The 18,244-nt window shown below is 38.0% G+C and overlaps 1 protein-coding gene across 2 annotated transcripts in view; it reads left to right on the forward strand.

Annotated features, from left to right (window-relative positions):
• Positions 1–18,244, forward strand: part of SPON1 (spondin 1) — a 242,759-nt gene that overhangs the window by 111,799 nt on the left and 112,716 nt on the right. The gene's annotated exons all lie outside the window — the stretch shown is intronic.

The following is an 18,244-nucleotide window of genomic DNA, read 5'->3' on the forward strand; positions in this document are numbered from 1 at the left end:
GTGTCAGATACTGTGCTAAACTCTAGAGATATAATAATAATAAATTTAAAAAGACACAACCTATGTTCTCTTGCAACTCCAATTAATGGGGAGACACACTAATTAAATAATCACATGAATGATATGCAAATTATAACTATGAATAGTGAACTTACTGTGTGGCAAGCATTTTACGTATGTGACATTGACTCCTCAAAACAACCTACTTTTGTGGATGAGCTCGCTGAAAATCACAGAGACGTCATGGTTTGCCCCAGTCCAACATGAGTACAGTTACTCCTCAGTATTCGAGGGGGTTGATTCCAGGACTCCTGGGAATACCATATCCATGGATGCTCAATCCCTTATATAACATGGCATAGTACTTGCATAAAACACACCCATATCCTTCTGTATACTTTAAATAATCTCCAGATTACTTATAATACCTAATACAATGTCAGTAGTTGTAAACACAATGTAAATGCTAGGTCAGTAGTTATTAGGAGCGTGGCAAATTCAAGTTTTGCTTTTTGGAACTTTCTGGGATTTTTTTCCCCAAATATTTGTGATCTGTGGTTGGTTGAATCTGCAGGTGCAGAGTGCTCAGAAACAGAGTGCCAACGGTAGTGGGTCCAAGATGCAGGAGGGGTTTGTCAGGCTCCTTGTCCTGCCTTTCCTTTGGATTGCTTTTGAGACCCAGTGTCACCCACTCTCTCTAACTGTGGGTGGTGGGATGTCTGTGTGTGGCACTGAGCATGCTTTCTTTCTGTTCATTGTGTGTTTTGTTCTTGTTCACTTCACTTTGGAGTTCCACAGCTGAGAAAGAACAGGGAGGCTGGGAGAAAGAGATTAAAAAGAGGGATTTGGGTCAGCCCCAAAGGAAGGGGGGCCACTGAGGGCACATAGTTGGGGACTTAATAAGACCTAGTCCAGACCAGAACCTCTGTGGTCCACAAACAGCCCACCCAGAGGGGACTCCAACATTTCTTGGCAGATCAAGAGCCCTATTGTTTAATTTTACCCACATGTAATCAAGGCTTGACATCTTAGAAGCCTCTTACTAGTTCATTCTTCTGACTCTGGGATTCAGCTTGATCCGCTTCAGCTGGTGTGGGAGACCTGTGTGAACAAACTTGGACTCCTCGCCTTGGGGGAAAAGAAAACCACTTGGAACAAGTATGACGGAAAAAATTTCCTCCAGTGCCTCCCCTCCACTAACCCAGAGGAAATAAGACGTTAGGGGCTCATTACTCATCTTTTGTAATCCTAAGACACTTCTTGCCCTTTTCTATTCTGACACTATTATTTCCCAGATTTTAAGGGGGAAAAGAAGGTACAGACCATTGTTTCTGGGTCTTTGGGCCAAATCAAGTACAAATCTACACAGAATTTCTGTAGAGTTGTTGAAAGTTTCTTAGTACATACAGCAGACATGTGTTCCAGAACCCCCAGGATTGTTTCATTGTTGGATGTCAGAGTGTGTCATAATTTTGGGTTGGAAAAAACTTGGTCCCTATGTACAGAAGAGCATTCATCACATTGTACTGTAATTATTTCTTCAAGAGCCTTTATTCTCCCCTAGACTGAGAATTCCTCCAGGACAAAAGCCACAACCTGCTCATCTTTCATTCTTGGCTTCTGCAAGTGCCCAGGGCCTTCCCAAGTACTGGGTACTGACTGTCAGACTCAGAGTGGCACTTGCCATGATCTGGGAGGCACCATATTAGTCATGGTGGCCAGTCCTGAGCAGGGAGTGGACCAGACCTTCCCTGGAAGGAACAGGATTGACTTGGACACCAGGGGCAGTGGAGCCAATTGGAAGGGCACAGAGAGGTGCCCTGCAAGGTCTAATCAGGACCTTGAGACTTCAGTGTTCACAAAAGTGGTTTCTGCCAATCTTACGTAATAGAGGACTTTCATTTTGCCGCTCCAGGGATGATTCTGTCTTGATAAACAACCCTGGCCACTAAGCCCAATTAAGTCATGACGCTTCCCAACAATAATGCAAACTGATAAATGGCGAGTCCTCCTCTTATTATCCACTTTCTCCACAAGGATCTCAGACCAGCCATTCTCAGGCTTTTTCATTTTAGGACCCCTTTTCAAACCATTGAGAACTCCAACATACTATTGTTTATGTGGGTTGTGTCTCTAAATTAACAGATACACATTACTATATACAAAACAGACAAACAACAAAGACCTACTATACAGTACAGGGAACTATATTCAGTTTCTTGTAATGAGCTGTAATGGAAAAGAATCTGAAAAAATTCGTATATGTGTATGTGTATATGTGTATGTATAAACTGAATTGCTTTGCTTTACACCTGAAACTAACATTGTAAATCAACTAAACTTCAGTTAAAAATAAAGATTAAAATTAAAAAAAACCAAAATATAGACCTGTTAACTCCAGATAAGTAAGTCAAAAAAATTAAAACAAATTTTAAAATATTACATATTAATTAATTTTAAAAAGTAATACATAGTGAATCAGCAATAATTAACTCATATGTTAACATATTTTATGGAAACAACTGTATTATCCAAAACAAAAGAAATTTAGTGAAAAGGGCATCATTGGTTTACATTTTTGCAAATCTCTTTTTTTATTGAAGTATAGTTGGTTACAATGTGTTGATTTCTGGTGTACAGCACAATGTCCCAGTCATGCATATACATACATATATTTGTTTTCATATTCTTTTTCATTAAAAGTTATTACAAGATACTGAATATAGTTCCCTGTGCTATACAGAAGAAATTTGTTTTTTTAATCTATTTTTATATTTAATGGCTAACAAACTCCCAGATTTATCCCTTCCCACCCCCTTTCCCCTGGTAACCATAAGATTGTTTACTATGTCTGAGTCTGTTTCTGTTTTGTAGATGAGTTCATTAGTATCCTCCTTTTCTTTTAGATTCCACATATGAGTGATATCATATGGTATTTTTCTTTCTCTTTCTGGCTTACTTCACTTAGAATGACGATCTCTAGGTCCACCCATGTTGCTGCAAATGGCATTTTATGCTTGTTTATGGCTGAGTAGTATTCTGATGTATAAATATACCACAACTTCTTTATCCAGTCATCTGTCGATGGACATTTAGGTTGCTTCCATGTCTTGGCTATTGTATATAGTTTAGCTGCTATAAATATTGGGGTGTATATATCTTTTAGGATTAGAGTTCCCTCTGGATATAGGCCCAGGAGTGGATCATACGGTAAATCTATTTTTAGTTTTTTGAGGAATATCCATACTGTTTCCCATAATGGCTGCACCAAACTACATTCCCACCAGCAGTGTAGGAGGGTTCCCTTTTCTCCACACTCTCTCCAGCATTTATTGTTCGTGGTCTTTTAATGATGACCATTCGGACTGATGTGAGGTGATAACCTCATTGTAGTTTTCATTTGCATTTCTCTGATAATTAGAGAGATTGCATTTTTTCATGTGCCTACTGGCCATTTTTATGTCTTCATTGGAGATGTGCTTGTTTAGGTCTTCTGCCCATTTTTGGATTGGGTTGTTTGTTTTTTTGTTATTAAATTGTATGGGCTGTTTATATATTCTGGAAATTAAACCTTTGTTACATCATTTGCACATTTTTGAAAATCTCTTTAAATGCCTGGTTTAATTGAAGACACTTGGATCCTCATGTTTTCCTCTGCATTTAACCTGTTGTGGGTTTTTTTTTCTTTTTCTTTTTTTTTTTTTTTGAGTAAAGGTAGATTTATTTGGAGAGATACATTGAAATGCAAGAGAAAGGCCACAAGGTGTGGGTTTTGGGTGCTCAGAGTAAAAGTAGGTACACACTCCATAGACAAAATGTGGGCTGTCTCTGAACAGAAAGAGAGGGAGAGGTGGCTGTATTTTTTCTTTTTTTGGTTTAAGTATATGAAGAAATGTATTTTTATGTATTTTTTTTCATTAAGCTCTCAGCTTTATTACCAACCACACACCCTGAGACATTTCATTTAGTCCTCATCTTAAGAAATTTGACCCATATGTATTTTTGATTGATTAAAGAGCAACTTAAGGTCCTGCTTCATATTGAAAAAGGGAAGAATGTTGAAATAACCTTTTGCAATAATTACAGATAATCTTCTTTGATGCCACACCAAAACTCTACAAATGGTAGTTTCTTAAAGGGTAATTACGATGTAGAATGTGAAACCATATCACTGAACTTGTACTCTGTTACCTGAAAATGCATTGCTTTCCCTTGCACTTTGAATGCATCTTTCAGAAATGAATGGTTTTATAACATCATATATTGGTCATTTGGAAAATATTGGCTTGTGGAGTTATGCAGATGAGTCATTTCATTATGCAATATCAAAAATCACATTCGTTAAGATCACTTCCAATCTCACCAGAAAAGCATTTAAGTATTGAAAAGCTGTCAAATTCATAGCAGCGGATACAAGTTTTCCAAGATCCCAAGTTTTGCTTGAAAGCTCAGATTTTATCACTGGCAACAAGTCTTGTCAGTTGTTTTTCCTGAAGTGACAGGCTCACTTCATTTTTTAGAAAATATATGCCAAATTCTTGAGTCTGAATAACCATAATTTGTCTTTTGTTCTTTAAAGTAAAAATGATGTTTTTTGAAAATGAAAGCATCCGGCTTGCACCTCAAGCAATTATACAAGTGCTTTTACTCAAGGCAGTCACAGTACTCAGTATACAGCAGAAGGGCTTTATGTGCATTTCCCAATTAGTCACGTAGAATAATAAAAAGATGTTTACTCAAAGGTAGAGCATTAATAAAAATAATGTTTATAGTTTCATCAAGGACGTTCTTAAGTGAAACCGACTTTTGGGGTTGTTTGCAGTGAGTCCGTGGCAGTGAGGAATATGTTACTAATACAGTCCAAGGCCACTGCCTTGTCCTGCACCAAGTGCCGGCAGTTTTACTCATGATTGCTTCTGCCCCATCAGTGTTCATGTCAACACATTGCAAGAGGCAAATTTTGTCTTAGTGGTATTGTTAAAATAGTTTTTGCCTCACAGATCCCCCCAGAAAGGGCCAAGGGGTCCCAGGGGTCTGTAACCACACTGGAGAACCTCTGTGATAGGACCATAAGGGGGCTGTCCTTCAGCTGTCTGTGGGTAACGTGCCCTAGAGAATTCACCTTGTACTCTACATGGAGAACTGGACAACACCTTGTGCTTTCAGCCATCCCTTACGGCTGGCCACATCTGCACTTCTCAATCATTGTACAAAATGGTTTGTTCCAAATGCTGTTTCTGGGTTCCCTCTCTTGGAGAACAGAGTACTCCTTGTATCCATGACACCCCTCTCTCCGGGAGGCTACTTGGCATCAGATAAGGCAGGAGGATGGTATAAATGACCTCTAGCATCCCCTCCAATTGCAGTTCCGTAAATCCCTGCTAGCCACCTGGAAATAGTGAAATCTTTTAAAAACACTTTTAATTGAGTAGTTTCTAGAAATCTGTTTGAAGGCTGGATCATGCAAGTTTTACCTCCTAATTTTATAAGTGGAAAAAATAAAAACCACTGAAGCACAAAGAAGTTAAGTTCTCGGATCACATAGCCAGAGAATGTTCAGAACCAAAATCAAAGCTCAGATCTTCTGACTCCCTTTTGCTTTCCTCTGGGGACTGTCACACGACAGTCTTCTCTCCTCTGCAATGAAATTAAATATCCCGTTCACAAAGCATCTTTTAATAAGGCCCTGCTATACCACCGTGGTCTCAACTGATACCAAATTCTGAACACCTACAGAGTAACTTAGAAGTCAAACAGAGGCGGTCTGGATTCACTGAGACTGAGCCAGACTCCAGAACCCTGCAGTATTAGAAGGGCAAGCCCCCCAGTGTCTGTCCTCGGTACTGCATGTCTATAGTGCTCAGCAACAGTCCAGGAGCATCAGCTCTTTACGGGAATGTGGTGATCAGGCAGTGCTAACCACCCAGGTGTGTCCCTGGGGATGGAGATGTTCCCAGTCTTGGCCAGGCAATTGGGAGTTGCCCAGCAGAGGCTGAGTCCCTTTGCTCTCTTGCCCTGAACACAGCTTCTGGGTTTCTGGCAAGTGCTTCCACCCCACAGAGGCTCTGTAACCTCCCTTGACAGTGTAAACTGCTTAACTCCCCCCATTTTTTTTTTTGATACAACATCGGTTTTAATACCATGTAACAAATACATGTTGACAAAAAGAACGCTTTTTTCCAGGAGCCAATTTTTTTTTCTTCATTTGACAACACATTGCCTAGAATATAAAAATGGCCGCTGGAAAATACACTCTACAGAATCAAAATTAGTTTTACCAAGAAATTCAGCCATCTTTTCCACTGGGTCACTTAATTTTTAAAAATTATTCATTCTTAAGTCTAATCACATGAGATACCACCACTCTGCTTTCATTTCTTCAGATATTCAACTGTGTACAGAATTTCTATATCGCATTTGAACATGTTATGTCCTACAATTTTGCATTTGATTTTGTTTCTGTTTTCATAATTTATTACATCAGCTTGCTCTAAACCACTTATCTGACTGTTCTTTTATTGAATGTTTAGGTGATGTCAGGTCTTTTGCTAATATAGAAAGCATTGCAATAAAAAAACCTTTGGTCTTAAAAGTCTTCCTTCATTTTTCCTTTTTCCTTTGAATTATTTCCTTGAAATAAATTCCCAAGAGTAAGACTGCTGGATCAAAGGATATGGACTTTTTTTTTTTTTTTCGATTCTTGAGACTTTTTTGCCAGACGTGTCTCCAAAACATCTGTATTCACCACATTAACAATAACGAATAAATACCTCTGTTTTTCCCAGCCTCTTCAGCATCCATCGTAACTTTTTTTCATTTGGATTTGGCCAATTAATGGTTATAAAAAATGAATCTTTTTATTTTAAATTGGCATTGGTTTAATTACTAACACACTTGAATCTTTTTTCATGTTTGTTGTTCTTTGTCTTTAAAGCCACTAGGGTATTGGCAGGAATCAAGCCTGACTTTGTTCATTACCTCCCCAGGGTGCCTGACTCATTGTCTGGCATATTGAAAGCCTCTCAATAAACAGTGTTGACTGAATGAATGAATGATAAGTAGTTACAAAATGAGCAAGGAAGAGAGTGGAGGGAGAGGAACAATGAAAAGCTGCTGAAGAGGTAGGCTGCTGAGTGGGGAGCACATTGGATGGAGCAGGTGGTGTAAGGAAGATGGGTTAGAGGATATTGCAATGACCGTTATCTTGGACTCAGGCAGTGGATGTGGTGAGGGAGAGAATGGATAGTTTTGAGATACCTTTTAGCACTATTCTGACATGGATTAGATGTGGAGGAATGAGAGAGAGAAGCATAAAGCTGACAAGCCAGGTTTCTGGCTTGGAGATGGAGGTACTCTTTCTTCTTAAAATATTCCTTAATATTGTCTTTCTATTTTTATACATGATTGTGAAATCATTTTTATCAAGTTCTGTAAAGGATCCTGTCAGAATTTTAAGTGGGATTGCGTTAAATCCTCAGACTAATTTGGGAAGAATTGTTAGTGGTATAATATTTAGCTTGCTAAGTTTCTTCCCATTTATGAGTAAGACCGTGTGTGGGTTTCCTGAGCCCCCTGCCTAGAACAGTGATGAGCCACATGTGGACCAAAGGCCCGTTCTCTTGACCTAGCTTCAGAAATAAAATTAAACATTCAGCAATCAGTAATCCCATTTCTTCTCCCCATCACTGAGAAGTCTCTTTCCAAGCTGAGTAATGGTGCTCATTAGAGCTTCCCAGCTGAGTCACGAACAGAGTCTGTTGCCAGGAAATGGAATTTGGTGCAAAGCACATGTGCCATGATACACCATTTCAGTGAAAGGAAGGGCAAAAGAAAATGGATTAAAAAGCTTTTTTTCCCTTTACCTCCTCCCTTCCCTCTTTCTTTGGGAAGTCTGATGGCAACAACTCACAGATTGGGAGGGGAGAAGAGAAAATCAGTAATACGGTCTTCCAGTTAAACACACAGGTTGAATGTACACATCAATCTCTGATCTTTCTTCAAACCCCATAAAAAAATACTAGATACATATATGTATCCACAAAGACAAGAAAAGAAGGAGGAAGTCCACACCATCCAAGAGATAGTACCAGAATCTGGGGAGATGAAAGACAGATGGATTAGTGGCAACTGTCTTAGCAGAGCAAGGGAAGACGAACCCTAAGTCCCTGCACAGAGGGTATTGTGGAAGAACTGAGCCAACTCATTGTACGAAGACCAGACTAGAACCATGTGCTCAGCACAATGAATGAAAAAGTGCTCAACACCAAATGAAATTTTTAGTAATGGGGATGGGGCAACCCTAAAAGCATTCAGAAAGACAGGTAACAAAGGATCAGACCTCTTTAGAGCAACACAAAAGTTACACAACAATGGAGCAATGCTGAACTCCAAACCTGTGGTTATAAATTCTCAGGGGACACTATTTGTTCAGCCCAGAGTCCAGGTGGAGACAGAGAAGCTCTCTGGTTGTCTCCATGTGCTGATTTAGTTTCTTTCTGGATCACTTTTTCATTGAAAGTTTATTTTGCTTTGATAAGAGAGTATGTAAAGATTATTTCTGCTTTTTTGCAATTTACAGTTTCTTTTCTTTTCTTTTTTTTAATAATCTCATACATGTTTACTTTAGAAAGTCTTTATTTTATTCCACCCCAGGTACCAAGGGAAATGTTACATCATGGCACGCGAGCATCATTGGTCCATGCAAGGCCCCTCTGGCTTTATTTGTTTTGTTTCATTCCATTTATCCCACATTTATTGTGATTACAATCATATTACAATTTTTTCTGCCATCTTACTTTATATTTTCTGAAACTATTTTGTTTTCTTTCCATTGCCTGAGTTAAGTCTTCAGCTGCTGGCTTAAAAGTTATTTGATTAATTTTTTTTTCTTCTTACAGTGGTTGCCTTTAATTTAAGACACATGCCTATGTTTATTTATCTCTATTGATTTCATAAACATTTTAGTATTTATATCTTCCCTGAACGAAGCAAGAGCACTAGCCTGCTCTCATTCCTTTGGTCTCTGTGATCTTTCTACCCAAATATAGACTTCATATTGATTGTTTTCCAAAACTTTATTTCTGAGTTGTTAGGGATATTTTTCTTTTCTTTAGTCGTGGCTTTTTAACACAACCATAAACTTCACTAAAATTTTGATCACCCATAGCTTTTTAGTATTTTTCATTTTGAGTATTTCCTACAAGAGTATTTCCATAGCATGTCTTTACAAGGCAAATCCCCGAAAGTCTGAGACACCTGAGAATATCTGTATCATTCTCTCACATTTAAATAGCATCTGGCTAAATAGAAGGTCTAGATTCAAAAACCTGTTCTTTCATATGTGAAACACTGGACTCTTTTATCCAGTGGGTAAGTCCAATGCCAGTCAGATTTTGGGGATTTGCCTAGGTGACCTACTCTTGCTGCATTTCATATTTTTATGTTTTTAACAAATTCTTCATTTCTCAATTTTCCTTGTTAACGTGACCAAGTGTGGACTTTTTTCTTTTTGAAAAATACTTTTCTGTTCTATGAGTCCTTTAAATATGAGGTCTTTTCCTCTTCCCGTAATTCAGAGAGATTTCTTTTTCTCCAAATATTTCCTCTCTTTCTCTCTTTCAGAGCCTTCATTGACTCAGCTGTTGTCATTTCCTCTCATCTCCATCTCTGGGTTTTACTTTTTATGTTCTCTTCATACTTTCTGCCACCTCCTGGGAGAGCAAGTTCCTCATTTTTCTTCCCTACATCACTCTTTTCTTCACTGCTAAGCAGCCTGCTTTGTATCCCAACTACTGTGTTGCTTGTTTTAACCACTGTGTGGGAGTGGTTTTTGTAACCTTTTATTTTGAAATAATTTCAAATGGAAAAAAAAATTGAGAGAATGGTACACAGAACCCCATACTATCTTTCACCTGGATCCTGTAATTGCTTTATCATTCCCTCTTCATAGATTTATATACACTTTATGTTTTTCTATACTTTTGCAAATGAACAGCAGGCATCATGCCTGCTCCTTTACCTCTGAGGACTTCAGTATATATTTCCTAAAAATAAGGACATTCTCTTGCAGAATTACAGTCCATTTATCATTAATACTGATAAAATACTATTATCTAATCTATATACCTTATTCAAAGTACACTAATTGTACTTCTAATGTTCTTTATAGCAGTACCATACAATATCAATATAATGTAAGCCACAAAAATAAGCCAGAAATGTAATTTAAATGTTCTAGTACCTACTTTAAAAAGGCAAAAAGAAGCAAGTGAAATTAGTCTTAATAATGAATGTTATTAAGCCAATATAGCCAAGCAGCATCATTTCAACATCTAGTTAATATAAAAATGTACAATTGAGACATTTTACATTCTTCTTTCCATCCTAAAACCCAGTGTGTATTTTACAGTCATAGCACATCTCAGTTTGGACTAGCTGGATTTCAATTATCCAGCAGCTGCCTGTGGCTGGTGGCCACCATAGTGGACAGCACTTCTCTGTAGCAAATGAAAAATAAAAAGTCTGGATTGCATCCAGGGTCCACATTGCATTTATCTGTCATGTCTCTTTAGCCCCCTTCATTTGTAACCTTAGTCCTTCTTGACTTTGGTGACAGTGACGTTTTTTAAGAGTACCAGGCAGTTATTTTGTAGAGTCTCTCACTTTGGGGTCGTCTGATATTTCCTCATGACTAGATTCAAGTTGTGCATCTTTGCCAAGGTTGCTACAGCTGCTGTACGTATTTGCTTATCACCCAATTTACATTTGGTTCTTTTTCTTGACTTCGTGTTCTTGCTTCATATTACTAGTACCCTCGCCATGTCTTTGAGGGTAAGTATTGTGCTTATGCTAAATGCTTTGGTCCATCTGTTGCAATTAAGCTGCTTCATGCTTAGTTTACTTTCACTCTTACTAGTTGTACCCTTTGGTGTCTAGTTACTGTAGCAGACGGTCTTAAGTTTCTCTGGGGCCTTAACCAGTAGGCCGGATAGTATGTGATGGGAAAGGGCCAAACCCTAGGTGATATCTCTGCAGATGTGTTTAAGGGAAGGAAAGGGGATGAGACCAGGGAAGAAAGCCCCAAGCATCACATCACTGCTATCAACTCGTCCATTTGCTTTCATTTCACTGGGCGTCTTCTCCAGGCAGGGATTCATCTCAATACTCAACACAAAGCAGGAACAGGAAAAAAAGACCTCCCTAGTCAGAAGCTTAGGACTTCCGTCATTACATAACTACTGTAATTAGCTTCCTTTAATAATGTTTGCCTTAAATTAAACTGTATTGAATATCCTACCTTCTTTTCCTTCACTTTAATTAATTTATCTTTTTAGTATTTTTTAAATTTATTTTTTCTTATTTGTAGACTTTCTAAGCCTTTTCAAATGTTCCCCAGTAAATTATTGCATTAATCCTAGTGGAAGTGTTTTGTGGTGGTGATGGTGATTGTGGTGGGGGCTTTTCTTCTTTTTTTGGAGGGGGTTGTTTGTTTCTTTGTTTTCTTTTGTTTCGTTTTGCTTTCCACAGGATTGTTTAAACTTACATTTATTTCAGTCCTATTCAGTTTATGTTCTGCCATTCTACTTTTTACCTCTTGATTTCTATAATTAATTTTTTTCTAGATTTACTTCATGCTATATAGACAATGCATTTGCTTGGTCTTGTTTTTGTTTATTTTCATTCCCTTTGGCAACAATCTTCTTTTTAATTCTAGTAGCTATCAATATAAAATAAGCATCAAGGATAGTCTGCTTTATCAATACATCTATATCTTATTAGAATATTATCTTTTGATTAACTTTTATGGGAAACCTTTTCTGTTTTTTATTTTTCTCAACTCTTCTCACATTAATTCTCCATTGATTTGATTTATTACTCAATTTATTTTAATTTACTTTTTATTGTAACCGTTCTCCTAATCCCCAACTCACATCACAGATAATTCTTCCCAATTATTGTTCTTGTGTACTTATCTCTTCAATAGATACTCACTGATTTAGGATTTCTTACTATTTTAACAGCATCATTTTTTTCAGGTCTATCTTAAGAGATCAGGTTTCTTTTTGAAGTAACCTTTGATGCCAAAACTTGTTCATTAGTGGATCATTAAATTTATTTTCTGTGATTAAATTACTTAAAACGAAAAAATTTGTGAAAGTTTTTGTATTTGGATAACAACTTGCTCAAATTAAAACCTAAATTATACACCTTGTAACTCTGCTTTTGGTTTGTACATGATTTTCCATTACAGTGACAGAAAACGTAGTCCTTATTTGCTTAGGAGTTCTATACCTTTACATGAAATCTTCTCTTTTTCTCTTGTAGATAAAATAAGAAGATATTTGATTATGCATGTTGATCTCATTTTTTAGATGTAGATGGGATCTTAATTAGGGCTTATTTATACCTTCAACTATTTTATTTGTGGTGACATTTTTCTTGTAATGGATCTTTTTTTTTAATCTTTGATTTTTTGGTTCATTGTTGTTTGCTTATTCATTCCACAAATCTATTCAGAGCATCCACTGTGTGTAGGCATGTGCTCAGTTTATTTCTCTTTATTCCTTCTCTTTCTTTGGCAAGTCCTGTCTCTCCCAGAGTGCTCCATTCTCTAGGTTCATCTTCTTCATCTTTTCATATTTCTTTCTTGCTTTATGTATTTCCCCCTAGTTCACTGTCTCTGTTGAGTTTCCAATAGCATCCAATTCCACATTTTATCTATATTATCATTGTTGACTTCTTCCCACCCCTCCCCTAATAATGAACGCTTCTGAAATAGGTATAATGTCTTTCTTCCACGTTTCAAAAATAGATTGCAACTATTCTCTAAATCCTGTTTTATCTTTCATTTCATGGTTTATGGATTCCACAGCCCCTAACCCCACCTCACCCACACCCAGGTTCTTAATTCATATGTCTTCTTTCATATTGCCAGACATTCTTAATAGTTCAAAATCACTCTTCTTTTTTTAATCATTCTTCCTTGAGTTTCTTATGATGATTATGAATGCTATTCCTGAAACCTTTGCTTCAGACTATTTTATTGGCATTTAAATGGACTTGAAACTGAAAGGGTCATAGCCTCTGGTTTTGCCTTCCTCCTGGAAATCAACAAACTGTATTTCTTGAGCCTATCCACTCTTAAATAAGGCATGCCAATACTGGATTGACCATTCAAAATGATATATTATAAAATTGGTATAAGTTTTGTACTGGTATAAGAATAATTTGCAGATGTCTATAAAATATAAAAATGCAAATGCCCTTGTACCAGCAATTCCACTTCCAATAAGTTTATCTTACAGATTAAAATATGTACATTATATAAAGTATTACTTTCCTTTTATCTATCAAGGTAACATCCCATTACCACTGAAAGAGTAAGTTAATTTATTGATAACTTGCTTGCCATTTACTCCTGCTGGCTGGCAGTTTAAAGAGCCCATGGTTCCTGCATCTCATTCATGTAGCTTCAGTAGTCACCTGTTTTGAACTGATTTGAGGAGGAAGAAAGATTGGATTCATTGGCAAGTCATGGATCAGTTATTATGTAAGCTCTAATGCTACCAGTTTCCTTGGCAGAAAGGATGTGATTAACATTTAAGCATCGACACCAACCCATGCATTTTTCATTTACTATTTTCCTTCCAACCTGTTTGCCAGTTCCTCCGTTATGATCCCAAGAAAGGCATACTTTAATAATAAAGACTTAATTATCCCTTTGCATGAAAATTTTCTAAACTCCAAAATGCTTTATGAAATTGCAGGAGAGGGAATATACAAAGGCTATTAAGCAACAGCATTATGTATGGTTACCCAGGACTTTGCACACAAAACTCTGCTAAAGCTAATGGCATTTATGTACTTAAGTTTTCCAAACAATGAGTTGAAAAATATACCCTTAAGAATTGTTTATGCCAAGAGAGACCAACTATTTATAATCACAAGAGGAGTTTCTGCAAAGGTCTGTGCCAGGCACAACCGTCCTGGCAAACATCCCTCCCAGTTTGCAAGTACTCTACTGTTTTGGGCTGGAAGTGAAGCATGAGGACAAAGACATACTTGCAGCTTTTTCCTAGTCTCAGTTAAATTCAGAATGAAAGAACAAACATATAAGAGGACAAAGGGTATAGAAAAATAACAACACAGGCAGCCCTGCCTTATTTTAGTGAAAGGATTAATACGTGAGGCCCTGCAGTGAAGCCAATCGCCTGTGATCAGGGAATAGTATAGTTGTAATCCCTTTACTAGACCGCTGAGTTGATTGATTAAATTGAAAGTTGTGAGTCAGTGCCCCCAGAACATCTTGGAAACTTCCAGTCTCTGCATATTCATACAGTCCTAATGACCTTCCATTGGAAGGAAAAGTGTGTGCTACCTGCAGAGAACACAAGAAGAAAGGCTTGGGAGGAAGCTAAACTTTTTCACAACCTCCATCAAGAGTTTAATTAAACTCTCTCTAACATAAGCTTGGTTCAATTTAAGAGTAGAACGTGCCATGTTTTCCCCGCACATGGAGCTTCCCAGGGTCTTGCTGCTCAAGTGGAAAGAACAGTGGAAAGCAGAAGGCTTTCTCTTCACATCTGGCTCCTCAAAATAGGGCTAAGAAGCTTTCTAGAGGGTGGTGCTGCCTGGGACAATTAGTGTTTACAGATGTGAGTGGCTTTCAGTCATTGAATGCAAATGCCATTTGCTTTGTTGCACATAGCCTGGGAAAACCAAGAGGAGGAAGAGGAAGAATGTTCCTTTATCCGCCCACCCACGTTAAGATTCAGGACACAGTCTTTTCAGCTGTTATTGGGTCCCTAAGCAACCTTTGAAGAGAGCTATACATCTGTCCGGCTGTCCCTACCACAGCGGACATGGATTCATTTGGCTTTGCTTCTCAAGTCTCTGGTTCCGTCCTTGGTCCTTTGACAAAATTTTTAGGTAAACATTTCTTGCCTACAGACCTGAGTGGCTACCCAGCTCTTGGGCTAATTCCGCCTCCGTCTTAAACTTTTATCTGTCATCTGGAGGTGAGTTCAACAACAAGAAAAAAAGAGGGTTCGCTTTTAAAAGTGGAGGCTAAAAGCCAGAAAAATATGTTTAAGTAGCAAGGTGGGAGAAAGCAAATCTCAACACCAAATAATAGTCATTTGAGAGCTGAAAGGGAGCATTTCTCTGATGTGAGAGAAACTATAGTCTAGATTTCTCTTGCCCCAAGAGGAAAAGAATGGCCAATGGTGAGCACTCTGCAGAAAGGCAGTACATACACAGACAGCCTCAATGATTGTGAACTTGGAAGCCAGATCCAACGTGAAGTCATGAATCTGAGACTTATTATAGGGCCTTTTGAAAGTTGCTTAACTTCTGTGCCTCAGTCTCCTTATCTACAAAGCTGGGGTAATCAAAGCCCCTACCTCATGAAGCTGCTGTGAGGACGGCTTGGGTTCAAAGCTAAGTTCCTTCCTTTACTAGTCATAAGACCTTGAAAAAAGATACCAACTGACCTTTTTGAGCTCTGATTTTGCCTGATAAAACCAAAACCTACAAGACTGGGTTACTGGAAGGTTAGATGAGTTAATCCTCTTACAGTTCTTGAAACAGATTTGATAGATAGTGAGAGCACACAGAATGTTACCCATCTTTTCCTTTAAAATGAGAAAATGATTAAATGGGTCTTAGCTTAGTACCAGACGCACAGCAAAAGCTGTGTTGGTTACAACTGTAGTGTGCTTATTTCTAGCCTTGTCGTTACACCCACCCAAATCCTCAACCTTTAAATCAGAATTTAGCTCTGATCTTGGGCAAGTCCTCTCATCAGATTGGCTTCCATGACCCAGTGAGAATGCACTGAATTTCCTTCATGTCCTAAATGGACAGAGGGCTGAGTTTCAGGTATATTTTATCATTCCTAACTTTACAAACACTGCTAAAGATGCATGGCCCCAATTTTAAGATTAAAAGACACTTTACAAAAGACCTCATTCTACAGACAGCCTAACTGTCAACGAAGAAAGAGTGTTTGCATTTGTGACTTTTCCCCCTCAGAAAGGAATTTAATAACAAACGCAACATACATTTCACAATCAGCCAGGCAAACACATGGAACTAGTCAGCTAATTTTAATTGTAAGTTAGTATTTACTGCCTTGTATTTTTGTAAATCAGCTAAGGGAAGTAAACAGAGTTTGGGATTTATGTGCTCTGGGGTTTCTGTTGGCCCAGATCAGTTTTACTTGGTTTCTCTCCCTTCCTCCAACCTCCCCAAGTCCACATAAGCAATTCATACGTGGAATCTGCCTCAAATTCTTCTAGGACCTGGGTAACAACCAATTAGAGAAGAAGTGAAGCTGGGATGAGATAAGGAAATCAACTTCGTTGTTGAGCTGAGTCTGGCCCCTTCTCTCTTCGCCAGGCCAAGTCTTACTCAGCCTTTTTGTTTCAGCCTAAACCATCACTTCTTCAAGGAAGTCTCTCCTGATACCCCTCCCTGGACTGGGTCTGGTTCTCAAAGCCCCTTTACAACCCTTTGTACCCTTCCAGCTATTTATGGTTTAGTAGGACTGCTTCAGGTTTCCTTAGGGTCATGTTCCTCTAGATATGCATCTAATTTAAAGTTTTACAGAATTCAAGCTTAATCCTAACAAAGGATTAAGACTGCTTTTTAAAACCAGCTATGAAATGGTACAGCTGTGTACCAGTCACATAAACAGTTTAAAACTCAGTCAGTCACCAACTCTGAAATGATTCTTGACAATTCTTTTTAATCTGGGAGAGGGGGAATTTACATTGTTTTACATTTTGTGTCCAGCAGGACTTTAGTACTATTTTTATATTTTTTATTAATATATGTGTATATTTCTATGCCCCAAATTCACATCCACATAAAATGAAGCTGCTCTGTAATTATTTGTTTAAATAAATTAGCTGTCTTCCCCTCTAATGGATAGTTTCCAGAAACTGTGGCTATCCATTGCTTATTGCAGTACATCCAGTGCCTAGCAAACTGCCTGGCACGTGGTAGGTAATAGAAACTGACCTCTTCTGAGAGTCTAAAAATAGGAACAATTTTCTTTTCTCTATAGGCAGGAAGGACAGTGCTGTCTTCCATCTCAAAGACAGAGGCAAGACTTATCTTCTCCTTTGGGCTCCAACGTTCTGTCCACTCCTACATCATGGAACAGATCCTAATTGGCAAAAATTATTTATCAATCTGTTTCTTACACTAGACTCTCAGTTCTCTGAGGGCAGGGACAATGTCTTGTTCATAACTATACCACCATCTCTCAGCCTGTGCAAAACAGTAGACCTGTGTGAGTATCAGGTAGATGAACTGGCCTCCCGGGGTCCACCCCACCCCTTGTAATGAATGCCACATAGGGCAGAATCTAAACCCACTCTAAAATCTATCTTGGTTAAATGCATCCTGCTTCCTTTAATCTATAAGATCTGGGGGAAAAAATCTCTCATATCTTCAACTATGGGACATGCAATTATAATTAGCATCTTCAAAGTACTGTGAATATTAGAAGTAACATTGGACAAACTTCCTGTATGATCTTTTTCCTCACCTTCAATTTCCTGTGTCCTCTTTGCTTTTTCTTCACCTTCTGTAATGGTTTGTGAGAGACCTCAAAGAAAGGCATTGGAATTAATTGGGACCATCACTCTATCCTTAGCTTCAGCATAGTATTTGATAGGAAATTAGTGGTCAATGCATGTTTTTCAGTGGGCTTACTGTAAGAAGTCTTTTCCACTTTCAAGAAAGTATTCTAGCTACTTAAGACAATCATAGGAAGGGGGAATGTCGATGTTCTAAAAATCTTAATGAACTTATGAGAATTGTACACACAAAACTCCACTAAAGCTAACAGCATTTACGTGCTTAAGTTTTCCAAACAATGAGTTGAAAATATACCTTGAAGAATTGTTTATGCCAAATAAGGCTGACTGTTCATGATCATGACTGGCGTTGCTGCATGTTTTGTGCCAGCCACTGCATTCCTGCCAAACATCCTCCCAATTTGCAAGGATTCTTGGGTTTCACATTGGAAATAAAACAGTAAAATGCCTCTTCAACCCAACATATGTGGGTCTCATTCTTCATTAGTACTGACTTAGGCTACAATGATTAGAATAACATCTTAACTCTGTTTTGAAATGCTTATTTGGGTTGACAGAGTGACATGGATTTTCAACCAAAGGGCATGGAAACAAGTGAATAGAATTGTGATGTCAGTTTGAGTTCTTAACACACAACA

The sequence above is a fragment of the Vicugna pacos genome, chromosome 10 (assembly GCF_048564905.1).
Source record: "Vicugna pacos chromosome 10, VicPac4, whole genome shotgun sequence".
Classification (NCBI taxonomy): Eukaryota; Metazoa; Chordata; class Mammalia; order Artiodactyla; family Camelidae; genus Vicugna; species Vicugna pacos.